This window comes from Prionailurus bengalensis, chromosome A3 (assembly GCF_016509475.1).
Source record: "Prionailurus bengalensis isolate Pbe53 chromosome A3, Fcat_Pben_1.1_paternal_pri, whole genome shotgun sequence".
Lineage (NCBI taxonomy): Eukaryota > Metazoa > Chordata > Mammalia > Carnivora > Felidae > Prionailurus > Prionailurus bengalensis.
In genome coordinates this window covers 37,666,991-37,687,645 of record NC_057354.1, presented here as the reverse complement: position 1 = coordinate 37,687,645, position 20,655 = coordinate 37,666,991, and the positions used below count along the sequence as shown (strand labels likewise).

The following is a 20,655-nucleotide window of genomic DNA, read 5'->3' as shown; positions in this document are numbered from 1 at the left end:
AGTCTAGATGGAAATTCCAAAATGAGATTTTCCATCGGTAAGAGATCCAGCATTAATGCAATGCATTTCTCCTATTTTCTCAGGGCACAACAACTATACACGTACACAAACCTGGTTAATAGAAGCCTGTTAATTCTTTGGGTAATGTTTACTAAAGATATTTTACCAATCAATGTAAGATTAACTTACAACATCATTACACATAGATTAAACCTGGAGCTAAATGAGTCCTTAGAAATCATTATTTTCAAACAAATAGAATCTACATTAAAATGCTAAAGAGGGAGACATATTGTTACTATAATACAATGATTCTATTCTATGTATTACTTTCACCTAGGTACCTAAAAACAATTTATCCAAAGAAAAGTAAAATCAGGCCTCAAGAAGTCTCTTGTGAGAAGGCCAGAAAGAAGACTACAGTGATCCAACAGGGGACATTAATCCTACTAGAAATGCTGGAATGGAACAATCTTGCTGTGACCTTCTGTAGGTTGGTTGTTGGCTTCAGTTCACAGGAAGAAAATTGTGTGCTAGTCAAAGAAAAACATTTTTTCTTAGTTTTTTTTTTTTATTTTAGCTTCAGTGGGTGATTTTTTTTCCCTGATATTAGGAATAACTAAAAACATTTCCATAGTCAGATCATTAAAATAAAATCCAAAGCCCTTCTTCATAAGGCCTAACCTAAACTTAACCAAAGAATGTCTTGCTGTATTTGGGAAAGTCACTTTTCCAATAAGCACATGGAATGGGACAATGCTCTAATCATCAGATACTGTATATCAATACTGGTTATTAATGGGGTAAATATTGCAGACCAATTTCCCTAACATTCACAATTCTACTGGTAAAAAAAAAAAAAAAAAAAAAAACTCTACAAGATGAAAAAAAAAAAAGATTACCAAATACCAGTCATCTAAATATGTGTTGTGCCCTTAGTCACTAAAGGGTGCTTAGAAATGAACACTGCTCTCCTATCATTCAATTTACCACTACCTCCTAAAACACCTGAAGTAATGATATACATGATATTAGGTTTAAAATTTTTATCACTCTAAAGTGAACAGAATTAGGTTTGGTAAAGGCAAGGCTGAGGGTGGCGGGGGGGGGGGGGGTTGGCAAGTGAGCATGACTTTTATTTATTATTTTAACAAAATCACATAGAAAAAGACTAGTTACCAATGTGGTGATTATGTCATCATAATAAATACATCGACAAGGGTCTCAATTAATTACTATTTAATGAAATGCCTTCCTTCACTTTTACAATGTATGTGTCTGGAATGAAATATAGTTATTTTAAGCAAACAGTGCAATATCTAAAAATAAGAAATCTGCTCCACTGAGATAAATTGTGCCACGGGAAAATACAAACATATGAGAAGTTATACAAGGCATCTTCACACCCAATTTCTAACCTATCTTTTCTAGAGTAGGGACCACCAAATGAAAATGAAAAAGGCACATACATTCTAAACTAAGCCACAAAAATGTTTCCTAACAAAAAATTCAAGTAGAATTAGAAGCCTGTGACAGAGGATGATTATAGAAACCAGCTTCTGGCAAAAACTCACAGTAAAATCTATCCTAAACCCAAATTTAAAAAATAGGTTTTATGCTACTTTTAATTAGCTGTTAAGTACACAATTCTCCATGACTGTTGTGAAGGACACTGTCCTATAAAGGTTGGCAAAACCCTCACTATATCAACACCAAGTAACATTCAGAAATTGCCCCCATTTGCTGCAGAAAACAGTAATTTGGCACTGATAAAGTATTCCCTTGTTTCCATCCCTCATGCTGCTGTAATTGGAATAAAGTTGAGAGGGTTCTGTACTTAGTTTCACTGCATGCACCAGAAGCAGAAAAATAAGGTATTTCAAAGAAAAATTCAATTGTAATATATATTCAGCAAGCATTTCTTTTTTTAATTAAGAGCTACTATATAAGTAGGTCAGTACTTGAACTGCCCAGAGGTACAGAATAAAAGAAGTTAATTTCTCATAAAATAATGCTCCAATGAGTCTCACTTAGAAAGTCAAAAGTATTCATAAGAGTATGTTTTTAAATTTGGGTTTCCTGAATCTCTGCATCACAAAACAACAGGTAGACAGTGTTTACATGTGTACGTTAACTATAATGCAATTAAAGATTAATGAACATTCAAATCCAAATATATCCTCAACAAGTGGCAATTCAACTGTTTAATTCTGTTGTTGTTTCAATAACAGAGAAACAGCCAGTTCACCATAATTCAGAGGTACATGGACCCATACATGGGTTTCAGACCGTCTCTGAAAATGGTGATCACAATTTATAGGAGTTAGGTCTCTGCATACGCATTCTAATAGCCAGCTATAGGGAAGCCGTGATCCACTAAGACTTTAGAATTGGAAACGTGGTTGATATCACTATTTAAGGTAACATTCTCTCATAAAGTTTAAAATATAGCATCAAACAGGAAACAAAAAGGAATATTAGGTGGCATGTGGCCAAGTGCATGTCAGGACTGCAGACCAAATATCTCTCCAGGAAGAAATGAAGAAATTCTGTCTCATCTTTCTCAGAGAGAGGAAGCCTCATGTTTTGCAATGCGTTCTGAATCGCCATGACATGGCTGTGAGCTAACTTGTCCTCTTCATGAGCTCACTTTGCAAACAAGACTATTCCCACACTGCAGATGAACTAATTGTCTCCTGCCATCCTCACTGCTCTTTCTTCCCTACAAATCTACCCACCAGAAGCCTATCTATCCTTCAATGTAGTCCAAAGACACCTCAACAAGGAAGATTTTCTGGTACTTAGAAACTATCCATGCAGTACTTTCTCACATTCCATTTTGCCTTATGGTGTCTGATTAGAAGACGTTCTCTGAGGGCTGCATCTCTGCATCTCCCAAAGAGAGCTAACAGCACCACACCCACACCAGGCTTTCAATCACTTTGTAACAGGAAGGACCTAGTCCAACACATCCAAGTCCATCTAGAACCCTAGATGGCATTTGTGGAGTACAACTGGTCCTGGGCTTAAAATGGTCTGAAACTAAGGTTTATGATGTTTCTAGCTGCCTGAGCTGCAGGCTTATGCTAGGTACAGTGGTAAAGAACCTAGACATCTATTAAATGTGTCCCCAGGCTCTCCTGAACATGTCTAAGCATAAATGTGGTTTTGTAATATCACATTCATCTTGCAGCTAGGCCAACTGACAATACTAAAGTTCAACTTAAAGCATGTTCCCACATGTGCTTAAAAAGCAAGGCTTTACTTTACCAGAAGTGTAAAACTTACTGGAGTAAGGATATTCACATATTCAAAGTGTGAGTTAACCATGGCAAGACCCAGTTACTAGGACAAAGCTGCCTTTATCAACTAGTCTCAATTCATGGTCTGGCATATTTATTTATAGCACCAGTAGAGAATTTTAGTGATTTAATGAACTGGAAAGGATAATAAATTCTCGGCAATTCACATGAAAGGAAGAAAGCAGTCATATGAATAATCTAAAAAAACAGATAATTAAAGAGACTTTTCCTTTGAAATGTGTTTCGTCTATATTTAACATTGAATGGATAAATTTCCACTACATTAGACACACCCAATCTTCAAACAAAGTGATAAAACAGGCTTGTGTGTACAGGGCTCGGTATATGAACAGTCTGGAAACTCACGCCTACATGGCAAACAAACACAGTGCCAGGGATGGGCAATGTCACATTAAGATTACTGCGGAGCATGAGCACAAGTAGAAAAGTACACTTCTTACACATGTCTCTACACCATGCTTTACAAAGAACCAAAGTGTTAGGTAAAAAAGTATTTGTTTTTTTTCCCAAAAAAATAAAGAATTCTCAACTTCGGTCTATATATTCTCTTACAATATTGGAGTAAGAATAAATGGAGATAGTAATATCAATAGTGGAACAAGTGAATATATTAACTGTGGCTGCAAAAGCTCTTGCATGTTTATAAAGGAAACTTTTACCACCAGCAAGGATTTTAAAAATCATTAGTAGGGTTGACAACATTAACAAACTGTTATAAACCAATGGCTTGAATTGTGTGTTGGCAAAAAATAAAAAACGTGGATTTCTAAATAAGTTAAATTTGTTATAAAAATGTATTTTTTGGAAGGTGGGATAAGGTAAATATATTGTTTTGTGCCTGCTGTGTGAGTATGCATGATTTTAAAGTATTAAATAGCATTGTAAGCAGTTTTGAAATGTACTGGTGAAGAAAGTATTTGAAGTAGGTACAAGTGAATGAAGCCCTCTGAACCCCCCTAGAAACATCTGGTAGTGGCGATGCATAACCAAGAACCCTCGAGAGGAGCCATCTGCTCCAATTAGAAAAGGGAAGGTTTTGTCCAGAAGCTCCAAAGAACTGGTCCACAGCCTGGCTGTGTGACTCTTTTCACTACTGATGCTGCTAGTTCTGAAGCCACCTAAAGATCATTCCAGTGAATCCTGAGCAGCCAAAGGACCAGTCAAATCACCCTTCTTTCCCCATTCTTCCCTGCCCAAACCTAGGGAATGGGAGTATTTATGAATAGTGGTGAAACAGCTTGGGCAAATGCAGATTAGCTACTGTGCATACCTTTGCCTTAATCAATGCAGTTTCATGGGGAATCTCTGGGAGATGCAGCAGTAAAAACTGTTGATTTAATTACGCCTTAACCCTTGAGCACACATCTTTTTAATATTCTGTGTGATGAAATGGGAAGTATGCTTAAAGCATTTCTAGTGAAACTGAAATAGAATGGTTGCCTTGAGGAAAAAAAAAAAATACTCCTGCAATTGTTTGTGTTAGAGCTGAACCAGCCACTTTTTCCATGGAACACCATTGAACTTGAGAAAATTTGCCAAATATGCTTATTCACATTTAAATATCTACCAGACATTTTCTCAAAAATGAAGTGAGACTGTCACTTCAAACAAAACAAAATTATTGCCAATGATAAAATTCAAACGTTCGAGCAAAACTTAAAATTTTGGAAATCTTGATTACACCACAGTGAGTTTGAGTTTGATAGCTTCCCAATACTTAAAGACTGTTTCTAATGAGATTGGTGATTCTGTTAAATGAATGTAATTTTTTTATATTGTATTATGAAACATAACATTTGAAGGATTTGCATAACACACTGATCCAATGTTTTCTAATAATAATGTAATTACAGTAAAGAATCATGCACAGGGGGAAATGGTCCATTCAAAGTAAAAGACCAATGAATTTCAGTATAACAAGAGTACACTGATGGTTTTACATTTCACATGGCAATTAACCTTTAAAACTACCATTCAGGGGGGCCTGAGTGGCTCAGTCTGTTGAGCGTCTGACTCTTGATCTTGGTCCAGGTCATGATCTCCCAGTTTATGAGTTCAAGCCTGCCATAAGGCTCTGTGCTGACAGCACGGAGCCTGCTTAGAATTCTCTCTCTCTCTGCCTCTTCCGCACTCATGCTCTCTCTCTCAAAGTAAATAAACTTAAAAAACTTTTTTTAAATAAAAATAAAAATCTACCATTCAAATTTTGATGAGGTATCAAACATTCACAATAATCTGAAAAGGGTATTAAAATGTCTTTTCTTTTCCGGCTGCCTATCTATAAGACCAGATTTTTGTCATAGGATTCAAACCAAAATATTTATTTTTATTTTTTTAATGTTTATTTATTTTTGAGGGAGGGAGAGAGAGACAGAGAGAGAGCGCGCACGCGCATGAATGCGAGAGGGGTAGAGAGTAAGACATAGACTCTGAAGTAGGCTCCAGGTTGTCAGAAAGGAGCCCGACACAGGGCCTGAACCCATGAATTGTGAGATCATGACCTGAGCCAAAGCTGGATGCTTAACCAACTGAGCCACCTAGGTGCCAGAAAATATTTATTTTTAAACATGTAAGTAAATATATAAAATTTATCTTTGCTTTCATTTCTGCACCAATAAATAACAACAGATATAACCCATATAAACAAAAGTTCTCTGGATTTCTCAAAATAAAAGAATCCTGAAACCAAAAAGTATGAGAACTATGGATGCCTGCCTAGCATCCTAAGGAATTTGGATTTTACTGTAAGCATATAACGTGGTCAGTCATTAGAGGTTTTTAACAGAGTCTTTTAAAAAGGTGTTTATACATACCATCTTTTGGTCTTACTCTTCTAGAAAACAATAATCCTCAAAACATAATTCTCAACTGCTCACTCCCCAAAAAATTTTTTTTGTAGATAGAGGACGCAAGAATAACATGACAATCTCTGCCACAAAAATTAACAGCGAAGAACTATTATTCTATTTTTTCTATGGCAGTTTGGCAACTTAGCTTTGCTCCAGCCTCCCAAAATTCACAGAACATGAAGTGCATGATTTATTAATTGACACCTTCATGATGTTGAGATCTTCTAATGAAAATAGATTTTGAGCAGACAACTGTCCCTAGAAACTTCACATAAAGCAGTAAGAAAGATGCAGATATGTCTCCCCAATAATCTACTTTCTCCTATATTACATTCCCTTAGGAGAATTAGAAGTAGCAACCTCTGCTGTTTCCCGATGGGAAGCATGGCTGCCAACATTAAGAGAATTTGCTGTTCAACTTTTTAAACCATGTTTATTTTATTTCTGGGAGACAGGGGGAGTGGAGGAGAGGCAGAGAAGGGGACAGAGGCTCTGAAGCAGGCTTCATGCTGACAGCAGCAGGTCTATACGGGGCTTGAACTTAGAAACCGAACCATGAAATCATGACCGGAGCTGAAGTCCACCGCTCAACCAAGTGAGCCACACAGGAGCCCCTTCACTTTTGACCTTCATTTAAAGACAGACACATTAAGTTACAACATGCCTCTCTCACACTAATTTAATACCTTCCTATATACTACAGTATTTGAGGTTATAGAATATCAAAATCTGTATACGTATTAAGTAGTAGAGAAGTTGTTGGAAATAAAATTTAGGTTAGGACTTTGATGAAGTCAAAAGGAAATATTTAATCTACCATCAGTAACTTTTCATTTAAAAATAGCCTTTTCTAGGGCACCTGGCTGGCTCAGTTGGTGAAGCACGCGACTCTTGATCTCAGGGTTATGAGTTCGAGCCCCACGCTGGGTGCAGACCTTACTTAAAAATAAAATCTTAAAAAAAACCCAGCCTTTTACTAAAGAGCTGGTGTTCAAACACCTTCTTAGCTTCACTCATAAAAGGATTTCAGGGGTTGTGTATGTTGGTAGAATTGTGATCCTCATAATTACTCTATACCCAACAATTATATGTTATTACAAAGACAGTAAAATCAGAATACAGGTTGTCTGAACTTGAGCATCTGATTTTCCTATAACTCAAGACAGATACCATTATATATTGACATCCCCAACCGATACTCACCTGGTAGAATATATCACTGCCTGGTGATGATTTTAAGTACCTGCCGGCAGCTGTATGCTAGCAAGAACTCAGGATCAAATTTGGCATTTTGAGGAGTCTTTCATGGCACTGACAAGAGAAAGTAGATAATAAAGTAACCTAGAATTTCAGGTAAGCATGGGCTGGTCCTGTAGGTCCCAGAGAAATACTGTTGAATAGTATTAAGTTAACTAGAAAATCTACTAATTCACATAAAGAAGTTCCACAACACTTATTGAAAGATGTGAAGCCATCTGGGGGATAGGGTGGGGAGTCCGCCGTAAGAAATGACCAGCAGGGACTGGAAGTGACTGACTGCACACTGCACACTATCCCTCCAGTGCTGACTGCCTGCCCTCCAACAGATGGGTGCTAGCTTCTAGCACTTACTTACCCTGTCTCCTAAGATCCCAGAAGAAATCATGGGAAGGGAGGGAGCACTCTGGGACACACCCATGGAGAATGGATGTCCCACGTGGGAGGTGGGGGGAAGGCTATATGCAAGAAATAGCAACATTCAGCAATAGCTGTTTGGAGCCTGAACCTGCATCTTGAGCAGGAGGTACTTCTGGGTAGATTCTCGCCATTTTTAATCTTGACAATAAGATTTTGGGAAAAGAAGCCTGCTGTAGGTCTAACTTAAAATATTACCATCTTCTAGACTTTCCAGGAATATAGATCATTCCCCAAATAAGACATCTAAATGTAGTTTGACTATTACACTTGACTTTTTACTACATTTTCCATGAACAAGGGTATGAAAATAGGTGGGAGTCTTGGTAATCTCTTATCTGTCCAGAGACCTAAAGTAAAATAATTAGTCCCTCACTATAGAGTAGGTATGTTTGCTGGTGCTGAGTAGGCAAGAGCACCACTTCCAAAACAAAACAAAACAAAACAAAACAAAACTGAATGCATATAAAAGGTGGCAATTAAAAAAAAATCTTTAGAAAGAAAACAAATGTTTACATATGTTCCCAAACCATGTGTAGAACTTTAAAAACATGGCATGTTTTCTAACTGGGCTATCAATTAATAAATAGCCTAAATTAAGGGTTATTTTGTGATTCAGCAACAGAGAGGCAGGTCAATGCTCTCCATTCAGACTTGGCCAATAAGACCTTGTTTGGGGTTCAAAATAAAATAATTGTAATAAAACCCAGATGCTAATATGAGTTTCAAAGGCAGAGCAAATTTATCAGGCAGATGCATTCAGAACAGTGTTGCTTCAGAAATTTTATTTCTTTTTTTTAATTTTTTTTATTTTTATTTTTTTATTATTTTTAAAAAAAAATTTTTTTTCAACGTTTTTATTTATTTTTGGGACAGAGAAAGACAGAGCATGAACGGGGGAGGGGCAGAGAGAGAGGGAGACACAGAATCGGAAACAGGCTCCAGGCTCTGAGCCATCAGCCCAGAGCCTGACGCGGGGCTCGAACTCACGGACCGCGAGATCGTGACCTGGCTGAAGTCGGACGCTTAACCAACTGCGCCACCCAGGCGCCCCTGGAAATTTTATTTCTAATGTGTAAAGATAATCACGGCTAAAACGTTTACGCCCTCTAACTGAATATGGGGATTGCTCTTGCTCATAAACTACTACAGAAAAATTAAGTAGATAAAATACAAGGAACTAGATATGCCTAGGGAAAAAGAAAGTAAAGACTGAAGAAAAATTGCACATTTTTGTATTTAGGTAACAGCTATTGGGTTTATGCATTTCTGGAGATACATTTTGGTTTCCTGTCTATTCTTTGGTTGCTTATATGATCTCTAAAAAATCATCTTTTTCCTGCACATGACATTTATTTGCACAGCAAATGCAACAGGATAAACCATACAAACACTTCCTGCTCTATCAAAAGAGAAGGGAAGGGAGTCTGATGTTTTTGAGGTACTATGGAATTGGAAGGACACAAAAGGAGGCTCTAGAAACACCGTAAGCAAAACTCTAAAATGACTGCTATAATGATTGCTGTGGGGATTGTAGTCCGGGAAGCTGAAGGTAAAGGACTTGAGATGCTTTGATTCTGTGGATTCAATATCATGTTCAATTATGCGCTTCTCTGCGGCTCTGAGTGGTTTCAAAATCACTTTATAAAAGAATTTATTTCAACCTTAAGGAATAAAGTTTAAAGGGGACATAAGAGATACAGAGATGTCCTGAACAACAAGAAGGCGCAAAAGGAGAAAACAAAAAATGGCTACATTCCATTTTAACAGATTGGTTAAAAAACAAATATAGTAACAGTCAATCACTGATATTTACCAGGGAGTTCAGACAGGTAATTTGAAAAGTTCCCAAAGTGAGGCTGCTGCCCACCCTTGGTTAAGAGCTGAAATCCGAGAGCAGGTTCTAGAATATAATTCACCTGATTCAAATATGAATAAAGGCTGTTGGCTAGGCTTTTCTGACAATTAAGAGACTTGTCCCTACACATTGGCACAATTTAGCACTTAACAGGCAGTATCCTACTTAATCCTCATAACCAGTGTATTATTACATCCATTGTAAATTATACATGTTCTGGAACTTCTCCATTACTGGTAGGGTGTTAAATCATTAATGTTGGACCCAATAATGCCAAGGACTATGCTACTTTATAAGAAAATCATTGAAAAAGAAAAAAAAACAAAACAAACCAGAAGGCAGACTGCATTCATTCATACAAAAATACTTACTGAACACCTTCTATGTACTGGACGCATGTGGCACCTTAATGAACAGACATAAAATATTTGCCCACACAGAACTTACAGCCTAGCAGGAGTGGGGAAAGACAATTCACCATCAGTCAGTCAGTCAGTCAGTCAGGTTGTATTTTAGAAGGTAATAGATGCTACAGAAAAAGAAAATGCAGAGCACTGTAAGAGGGATCCAGGCCATAACTTGCAATTATATATAAGGTAGACCTCACTGCCGAAGTGATATTTTAGTGAAGACTCACTCAAAGGAGGTGAGGAAACTGGCCATGAATGTATCTGGGGAGAATATATTACTGGCACAGGAAAAACCCAACACAAAGACTTGAAAGTGGGAATGTGCCTGATGTGTTTCAGGATCAGCAAGGAGGTGAAGATGACTAGCATGGAAAGCAAGAGAGGGTGGGAAGTGGGGAAGAGGTCAGAGTTAGGGCTAGCCAGATTGTATTGGGCTTTGTGAATCATTATGAGGAAATCTGACTTTTATTCTAAGTAAGATGGAATGCCATGGAATGGTTTTAAGTGTAACCTGACTTCTGTTTTAAAAAGATCGCTCTGGGGGAGCCTGGGTGGCTCAGTTGGTTAAGCACCTGACTCTTCAAAATTTCGGCTCAGGTCATGATCTCCTGGTTTCTGTGTGTTTCCGTAGTGTAGAGGTTATCACGTTCGCCTGACGTGATCTCCTCGTCTGTGAAATGGAGCCCTGTGTCTGGCTCTGCACTGGCAGCACAGAGCCTGTTTGGGATTCTCTGTCTTTTCTGCTCCTCCCTCACTAGCACTCGCCCTCTCACTCTCTCTCAAGATAAATAAACATTAAAAAAAAAAAATCACTCTGGGTGGCTCAGTCAGTTAAACACTCTTGACTTCGGCTCAGGTCATGATCTCACAGTTTGTGGGATTAAGCCCAAGTCAGGCTCTGCACTGACAGCACAGAGCCTGCTTGGGATTCTCTCTCCACCAACCCCCATTCATTCTCTCTCTCTCTCTCTCTCTCTTTCAAAATAAAATAAACTTAAAAAAAAAAAAAAAGATCACTCTGGTTGTTATTCAGATAACTTGTTAAAAGGAAGCCAGGGAAGGAGAAAAGAGAGGTCACTGTAATAATCTAGTCAAGAGGCCTGGAAACTTAGACAAAGATGCACAAACAATAAAGGTGAGGAAAGGGGCTGAAATCCTGGATTTACTTGGAAAACAGCATTCTAGGTACATTTGAAGATAAGTAGGATTTGCTGGTAGTCTTGATGTGGAAAGAAAGAGAAGAGTCAGGATGATTCCAAAGTTTTTGGCTTGAATAATCTGAAAACTGTACCTACCACCCACCAAAACGGGGCAGGCTGCAAGGAGAGTAGGTGTGTAGAGAAAAGCAAAAAATCAGTTTTAATCCTGTTAAAATGGAAGTACCTTTTATGTATTCAAGTTAAGAAGTCAAAAAGGTAGTTGATATGTGCTCCAGAAGTTTCAGAGCACTATCCCTGCTGGAGATATCCATTGGGGAGTCTTAAACAGCTACGTGGTATTTTATTGAAGTCTCCCAACTGTTTATGACAAAAGTCCTACAGGAACTGAGCCCTGAAGCATTCCAAATTAATAGGTTGGTGAGGAAAACCCAGTGCAAATTTTTAAAAATGACAGAAAAAGTGAAACTAGTGGTCTAGTAGTTTAAGGAGGAAAAGTAGCTGCATGTGGAATCTTCAAAATCAAATGACATATGTCAAAAGAGAGGGGATGATTATATCAATGCAGGCAATAGGTAAAGATGAGAACTGACTGCTGGATTTAGCAACTTGGAATAGTTTCTTTAGAAAAAGTCCTAGTGACTCTATCCTCCCTCACCCCAGAGGACAATTACAGATTGAATATGATATTATAGTTCAATTTGCTCATGAATTGAATTTGTTTTTCTAAAGAATTATCCAAAGGAGGGGAGCCTGGGGGGCTCAGTCAGTTGAGCCTCCGACTTCAGCTCAGGTCATGATCTCATGGTTTGTGGGTTTGAGTCCCGCATCGGGCTCTGTGCTGACAGCTCAGAGCCTGGAGCCTGCTTCGGATTCTGTGTCTCCCTCTCTCTCTGACCCTCGCCGCTCACGCTCTGTCTCTTTCCCACAAAATAAACAAACAAACAAAAAAAAGAATTATCCAAAAGAAAGGATTTACTGCAATTTAGTATTTGGGACTCAAATCACTTGATCCATTAAGAAATACCAGTGATACGGGCACCTGGGTGGCTCAGCAGGTTAAGAGTCCACCTCTTAGGGGCGCCTGGGTGGCGCAGTCGGTTGAGCGTCCGACTTCAGCCAGGTCACGATCTCGCGGTCCGCGAGTTCGAGCCCCGCGTCAGGCTCTGGGCTGATGGCTCAGAGCCTGGAGCCTGTTTCCGATTCTGTGTCTCCCTCTCTCTCTGCCCCTCCCCCGTTCATGCTCTGTCTCTCTCTGTCCCAAAAATAAATAAACGTTGAAAAAAAAAAAAAAAAAAAAAGAGTCCACCTCTTCATTTCACCTAAGGCCAAGATCTCATGGCTTGTGAATTCAAGCCCACATCTGGCTCTGTACTGACAGTGCAGAGCCTGCTTGGGATTCTCTCTCTGCCCCTCCCTGCTCACACTCTCTCTCAAAAATAAACATTAATAACAAAAAGAACTACCAGTGATAATCTTTTACTAACAGTAATTTGTTAATATATAATTCCTATCCCTTCACAAAACAAGACAAAAGAAAGCAACCTCTAGGTAAATTGTAAATAGAATATGTATTTCATTTCTACTGATGAGGAATTATGATAAACCAAAAACCAATATTTTACTACTGTTTTTCCTATTAAAGAACACAGGTTTGCACATTACCACCATTACTATTGATAACAAATGCTCCAGAAGCATTTTATAACGTTCCAGAATGTTAACATTAGTCAGCATGCCATAAAACCAAAATATAAGGTATAATTATTAGAAAGAAGTAGATTTAAGTATCATTATCGGTAACTGATTATATAACGAGGAAACCCAAGAGAATAAACTGCTTTTAGATTAAAAGCTCTTAGAATAGCCAGCTATAAATAAATACACAAAAATCAACAACCATCTTATACTAATAACCAATTTGAAGAATCCATCACAATGGCAACAGAAAGATAAATACTGAAGAAAAACATTAACAAGAAGTATCAGGACTTCAGTGAAAAACAAACAAACAAACAAACAAAAACCCTCTGTTAGGACAGCTAGAAGGTCTGAATAACAACTTTTCAGGTCCCTTAATAGAGACACTGACTACTGTACATGTAGATAAGAGTCCTCACCAAAAATCAAAAATGCACCTAACTGTAGTGGAAAACTGCAACAAAATCACAAATGTGGATAGCAGAAAGACAAGTAGCAACTTACGTGACCTAGAAGAGTGACATAGGGTAGCAAGCTAAAATTAGGTTAATAAAGTTTGTTTAGGAAGCTCTACATCCCTGGATGCCCTTCCAACCTAACTTGCTGCAAAGGTCTGGCTGACAGTCCCAGAACCCATCAAGAATGGAGATGGATTCCTGACAAAGTAGATGAAACAGTTAAGTCTTTGGGTTGTAAACCCACAGGAACCTTCCCCAAAGTGACCTCTATACAAAGAGGATTCTGAAACCTCTGCCAGATCCCTCCGGGAACACTAGCAGCTAGATCCTTTCCTCAGCTCAGGATGCTGGAAGACAATCCTCTGACCAGACCAAGAGGAAAAACCCTACAGTAGGCCCCAGTGAACAACTGAGAAGAAACAGTAAACAGTCAAAAGGCTGCCACTGGGGAGGAAGACTCAGGGGATTGGGGATGGTGGGGAGAGGGGCAAGGGACCATTTATTTTACAGTAAGCCTTTTGGATTTAAATTATGTGCCTGTATTAGTTTAAAGACAGCAAGATGGTAATTTTTATCTGAAAGGACAGATGAATGTACTTCTGACTTTTAAAAGAATATCGTGACTTGCTCTACCAGGTATTTTCATGTATGCGAAATCCACAGTACAAAATATTTGGCATTAAGTTTAGAGATCAGTGCATAGATGAGTAAGACCTAAAACAGAAGCAGACCCAAGATTAAGTCAAGATCTTAATAAAGGAAAAGACCATAACCAATGAGGAAAGGATGGACTTTTAAGAATTGGTGCTGGGGGGTGCCTGGGTGGCTCAGTCAGTTAAGCATCCAACTTTGGCTCAGGTCATGATCTCGCAGTTAGTAGTTACTAAGTTCAAGCCCAGCTTGGGGCTCTGTGCTGACAGCTCAGAGCCTGGAGCCTGCTTTGGAATCTGTGTCTCCCTTGCTCTCTGCCCCTCCCCCACTCATGCTCTGTCTCTCTGGTCTCTCAAAAATAAATTAAAAAAAAAAAAAAACCTTAAAAAAATAAAAAAAAATGGTGTTGGTAGAACTAACTGGTAAGGAGGAGGTGGTATAAGACAATTCATATACATACATTAATACAGAATTAAACCTAAAAATCTAACATATTTCCAAAATTTCAGTTATATTTACCTCACCTCTGGGTTTTTCAAACATAAATGTGTAAAAGAAAAATCATAAAAGACAAGACAAAGCTTGACTACATTAAAGTAAAACTATTTTGCTGTTTGGAAAACACCATTAAGTAAATTAAGAGACAAACAATGAGCTGTGGGGGGAAAATCACTGCAAATATGATAAAGGCAGAATACTATATAAAACAGGTATTCAAAATTATTTTTCTAAATCACCAACTAAGAGTGAAGAGGGCAAAGTACCTGAACAGACAGCTTTGAAAAGGTAAACAAGAAGCAAATCACTAAGTTCACTACTTACCAAAGAAGATAAGTTAAAATAAGATCGCATTTTTATAGAAAATTAGGAAAGATTAAGCACTGGAAGGCTGACACAGTGGGAGACCATTAGGTGCATAAGGGAATCAATGTGTCTTAGCATAAGCAGTTTGGCACTGTGCCTCAAGAGTCATAAAAGAGTTCACCTCTGCCTCAGGAATTCTGCTATAAATCCAGCCCAAGCAAGTCAGAGACCCCAAGACTTTCAGGCATAGGCATTTATCCCAGCTCTGCCTCCAAGTCTGTTCTTACTTTCTGAGCCTACTTCCTTTGCCAGACAGACTCTGTTGAAGGCCTTCCTCTATGATTCATTCCATCTCTCCAAATCTCTATGCTGTAGGCATTATTAGGTAGAATTGGGTAATTAATAAAGTTCACTCCAACCCAAAGTGATCAAGGTCAGATTTGCAACCAGTATTTCATACCAAATTTTCAACCACTAAAATACAAATATGTCAAACAACAGAAAACTCATTAAATAAACTTTGGCATATCCATCATTACAAAATCTTACGTTCAGGGGCACCTGGGTGGCTCGGTTGATTGAGCATTCGACTTTGGATCAGGTCATCATGTCGTGGTTCCTGAGTTTGAGCCCCACACAGGGCTCACTGCTATCAGGGCAGAGCTTCCAATACTCTGACCCCCTCTCTCTCTGCCCCTCCCCCACTGGTGCCCTCTCTCTCAAAAATAAGTAAACAAAAAAATATTTTTTAAAACTTATGTTCAAAGATTTAAAGGCACAGAAAAGGTTAAGCAAAAAGGTCATATTTAAAACTACAGAAGAAACTGAAATGCTTTTTTTCTTTTTTTAATATGCAGACAAAGAAAAAGGGACAAATGGAAACATACCATCACATGAACAGTTTTACTTCTGGATGATGTGATTGTGAGTTTTGTTTTCTTTGTTTGTTTTTTTTTAATTCCCTAAATGTCTACAGCAAGAATAATTTATTTTAAAATGTTTAAAAGCCATAGAAACAACAGATCCTCTCAAATGGGAGTTGCTTAAAAGCCCTCAATTTTGAAGCATGTGATGCAAAAAGGAAAGATTAGGTGAGAAGTTACTATCTTAGCAGAGCATTACTGTTGAACTACAAGGTCCATCAAATGAGAGGGATTTCCATCGTTATTTTCTCAGAGTAAAATGGGAAAAATCAGCCTTTCAGAATCTGCTTGATAGTCCAGTTAACAGTTTAATTACCACATAGAACAGGGGATAGTTGCAAGAGAAAACCTCTTCAACTCTCAACGCATGCTCAGAATCACTGGCCTACTAAAAGCATTTTGGAATTGATGGGATTGAATTCTGATATTTACACAGTAAAGTTTGAAAGGTTTCAAAAAGCAAAAAGCCTAAGACATGTAAATGATATTTCCGTACTTTTTTGTTCAGAACTGTTTTAACAGTTCCTTGAAAGGCAAACTGGAATTCGATGGCTATAGGATACCTGTTTTGAGCATAAAATTATCTGTTTGGATGTGTTTTCTGTGTTGGGGAAGGGAAAACAGTGGGCAAATTTGTAGACAAACTGTGTCTTTCCTTTGTTAAAGTATAACACTACAATTGGTTTAATTTATGTAAAGAATCTAGGCAAAGCACTTTCTAGGAACCAAACTGTTTAAAGGCTGATAATGACTTTTTTTTTTTGCCACAAATTACCAGAGATTTTTTGCATGACTGTAGGATTATATTTCACTTTTAAAATTTCTTAAATGTAAGATGTCTTAGGACTTTGGAGAAATGATGTATGCAATTCTTAGGTCTGTGTGCCCCAAAGGAAAAAAACTGTTTCAGAAAACATCGTTTCCACTTCATTTTGGAACTTTCTTAAACAAGTTCTCAGCGCAAAAACAGGGAAAAATGAACATTCCTCGTAGCTGCTAGCAGTATTAATGCCAAGCAACACCATTAATAGTTATGTAATTACTTAGAAAGAAAAACTGGAACTGTATGAGCTCACCCTTACCTGCGCTGAGGCCAAGAACTGAAAGAGTGATTCAAATTCTTCAGAAAAGAGTCCTATTCTGAAACCCAAAGGTAGGAGGACCCGCCCACTTCCCCTGGAGGACTCGTTGCTATAGGAACCCGCAGTAACCCTTCAGAGCCAGAACAGTCCGGAGGAGGGGGATCCTCCCAGGGATTGGGGGATGGTTAAAAAAAAAAGGGAAGGGAGAAAGGGTAAAGATGGGGGAGGGGGGGAGTTGAGAGGTTAAAAGACAATGAAACCCCTTGGGTATGACAGGGTCAGAGAAGGAGGGCTGAGGAGCCCCAAAGGAAACTCAAAACATCAGTTAGAACAATGTCCTGGACGCTACAGTCACATTATAGTTAAGTTTAAGTTTGAACCATTAGAGACACTTCCCTCCCTCCCCGGTGGCAAACAAACCACCCTTTGTCGATTCCTGTGTTTGGAAAATGAAGCTAGACTTTTATCTCCTCCATTACAAACTGAATGCTACTTCCTAAAACTGAAATCTTGACTTTCTTATATTAAACCACCGGTTCCCAAACTATGCTTGCACATTGGAATCACCTAGGGGGCTTTAAAATATACGTTGTTTTAATTGGTCTTGGGTGTGCTACTTGAGCATAGTTTTAAAACTCTCCAGTGGTTCTCTTCTTCAGCCAATTTTGGCAACTACTGTACTCCGTGATTTGGTGAGGTGGTAAAGAGTATTTTTAAAAGAGGGGAAAAAAAGAAAAAGAAAGCACAATTATCTCCCTTTGTCTTTTTAAGGCTAATAATAGAATTACTGGCTTTCCCCAAGCACACACAGGACAATAGGTTTCTTGATAAATAGGAATCCCCAGAATGCTCTAACAATACTTTCTTTGAGATAAAAAGACTAGGCAGCATAATCTTTTTCTTCCCAAGACAGCAAACACCGTTCTTACCCAAACACCAAACTTATACACCTATTTTAAGAGCGAATGGGCCATGAATGACGCTCACAACTTGGGAGTACGAGCTCCAGCACCAGAAGAAAAACAGACCCCCAGTAGCCCACCGTCATTCGCTGGGGTTCTGCGGCGACCAGGGCTGGGCAAGGACGGGGTGTGGGTCCCTGAAGCCCCCAATCCGGGCCCCGCTGGCAGCGCCTCAATAAAGTTACTCAGGGAAGTTTGTTCGCGTTTCCAAGCAGGCGCCTCCCCGGGCCAGGGGCGCGGCCCCCGCCACCTGCTCGGCGCCAAAGCTCTCCGGCCGCGCCCCCTCCCTGGACCTCCGCCACCTCCGCGGGTCGCGCACACTGCGGGCGCCCGTGTGACCGGCTGGTGCCCGGGTGGGCTCGCTTCGCCCCCCTAACCCCCGCGTCCCTCGGCTGCAGCTGGCCCAGCCCCTCGGGCCACAGCGCCAGGACCTCTTCTCGGGCCCGGCACCATCCCGCCTGGAACCCCTCGGGAAGGCTTCCCGCGCGGCCAGCGTTTCCCGAGCGAAGGCGGGGTATCCCGGCACCCCGCATCCCGGAGCCCGACACCGACCGGCGGACCCGTCCCAGCCCAGCCGCGCACGGCCCCTTCGGCCCGGGGCCGGGAGCGCGCCCCTGGCCAGGCGGTCCGGTGCTGCGCACGCGCGGAGGCGCCCGCCCGCTCACCCGCGGCGCCCTCACTCACCGTCCGCGCTCTTCGTCACCTCTGGCGTCGCCGCCGCCTGCGGTGCTTGCTGCTCGCCGCTCGCCACCCCGGCCCGGTGCCCACTCCTCAGGCCCCGGCCCGGGCACTCGGGGATCCAGCGCCCGGCGGGCTTGGCGGGCACCCGCACGCAGGGCACGCTCCGCGGGGCCGCGCGCGCGCGCCCCGGAGCCGGGAGGGGGTGGGGCCAAGCTGGCCACGCGCCTGGAGGCAGCCCTGGATAAATAAGGGGCATGCGCACTGCCTGTCCCTTCCTGGGGTCCTGTTTCTGGGAGACTGGTGACCCTGGACCAGTGAAAGGGAGAAGAGGCGAAGAAGGCCAGGAGACCTCCCCACTGTGAAGCGCATTCGCCCTTGTCCCACAGACTGCAGGTGTTTTTCTCGGGTGCCTTCATCTAATGTGTTAAACATTTATTGAGCACCTACTTTGGGAGACCCTTTGTGCAGGACCAGGGCGGTCTCCATTAATGGGGGAACCATTGGCTTGAGATTGCTTTTCCTGCAGTGATTGCATCGTTCTCTTTGAACAGATAAGGCGAGTGCACTACACTCTTCGGCAGTTTGGGGAAGGAGAGTTGCTGCTGGATCGGGGTGATGATAAAACTTCACTGAGAAGCCAGAAAGAATAAGAGCTGGAGTCAGAAGTTCACCTGGAGAGAAAGGTGAATGAATACAAAGGAATAAGTTGAAAAAAATTATATATGTGTGTATACATGTGTATACATATATGTGTATACACACATATATATACGTGTATATGTACATACACACACACACACATACACACCCTGCACACCCTGTTGGGGGTTAAAACCTGAATGTATCATTCATAGAGCCGAAACGATGGGTGGAAGAGTAGTTGAAGCTCCTCTGGAAATCATTTTTAACGCTTAACCTCAAAATTTTGCTTTTTTTCGTGAGTACTTAAAAAATGTTGAGGATGGGGGGAGAGGGGAGGTGGTGGTCTGAATAACTTAAATATATAAAGACTGGAGACCTACAATGTAGTATATATTCTGGTACGAAGTGGTAGTGTCCTAAATTCTAGTGTTGGCACCAGGAATGGAAAGCACGGAAAAGTTTTCAGAGATTGTGAAGAACAAGATTCCCTAGCTTTTGTCACTGCCTTTTCGGGGATACGGAGCTGTTTATAATGACAGACACCTACTTCATTCAATTAGATCATCATCTTTGGTAGGTATTTATTAGTGGATAAATTAGACCTCTAAGATATACAGCCACAGTTACTAAATGTTTCTTTTAACATGAGATGAGTCCTGGAAAAACTTACTTCTACTCAGTTGAAAAACGTATGTGTGTGTGTGTGTGTGTGTGTACACACATTTATGCATATGTGTATATATGTATGTGTATATGTGTGTGTGTGTGTGTGTGTATATATACGTGTGTGTGTGTGTATATATATATATATATATATATATATATATATATGTATGTATAGGCTTTGGAAAACAAAAACCCCTTTTTCTAAAGCCCAAATGTTTCATAACAAACTGCTGATACTGTGCAAATTACTAGTGTCTCTGAGTCTTACTGTGCTCATCTGTAAAGTGGAATTATGATGGATATGGAATTAAATGGAATAATGGAACACATTAATTTTAATGTGTTACTTGGGCTCTGCCACAGTACTCAGATATTCTGTCAAGCATATTCTAGATGTTTCTGTGAACAGGTATTTTTTCAAGGTAAGATTAACATTTAAATCGGTGGACTTCAAGTGAGGTAGATTGCTCTCCATGATGTGGGTAGGGCTCATACAATCAGTTGAAGGACCTAATAGAAAAAGACAGACATCCCCTGAATAAGAAGGAATTCTGCCAGCAGAGTGCCTGTGGATGTGAGCTGCAATCTTTCCCTTGGGTGTCCAGTCTGCCAGCCCACCCTCCAGATTTTGGACTTGCCAACCTCCACAATCATGTGAGTATAAGTCTCTCTCTCTCTCTTTTGATAGGTAGGTAGGCAGGTAGATAGATAGACAGCCATGTTGGTTCTGTTTTTCTGCAGAAACCTGACTAATATCCCTTGCAAGTCTCTGAAGATTATGTAAATTAATTACCATCTGAATCTGAAAAAAAGA

At 40.1% G+C, this 20,655-nt stretch overlaps 1 protein-coding gene across 1 annotated transcript in view; it reads right to left on the bottom strand.

Annotated features, from left to right (window-relative positions):
• Positions 1–18,731, bottom strand: part of BTBD3 (BTB domain containing 3) — a 35,978-nt gene extending 17,247 nt beyond the window's left edge. The window contains exon 1 of the mRNA XM_043602895.1: positions 18,537–18,731. The gene's annotated coding sequence lies outside the window, so the exon portion shown is untranslated. The remainder of the gene's footprint in view (positions 1–18,536) is intronic.
• Between the last annotated feature and the right edge of the window lie 1,924 nt (positions 18,732–20,655).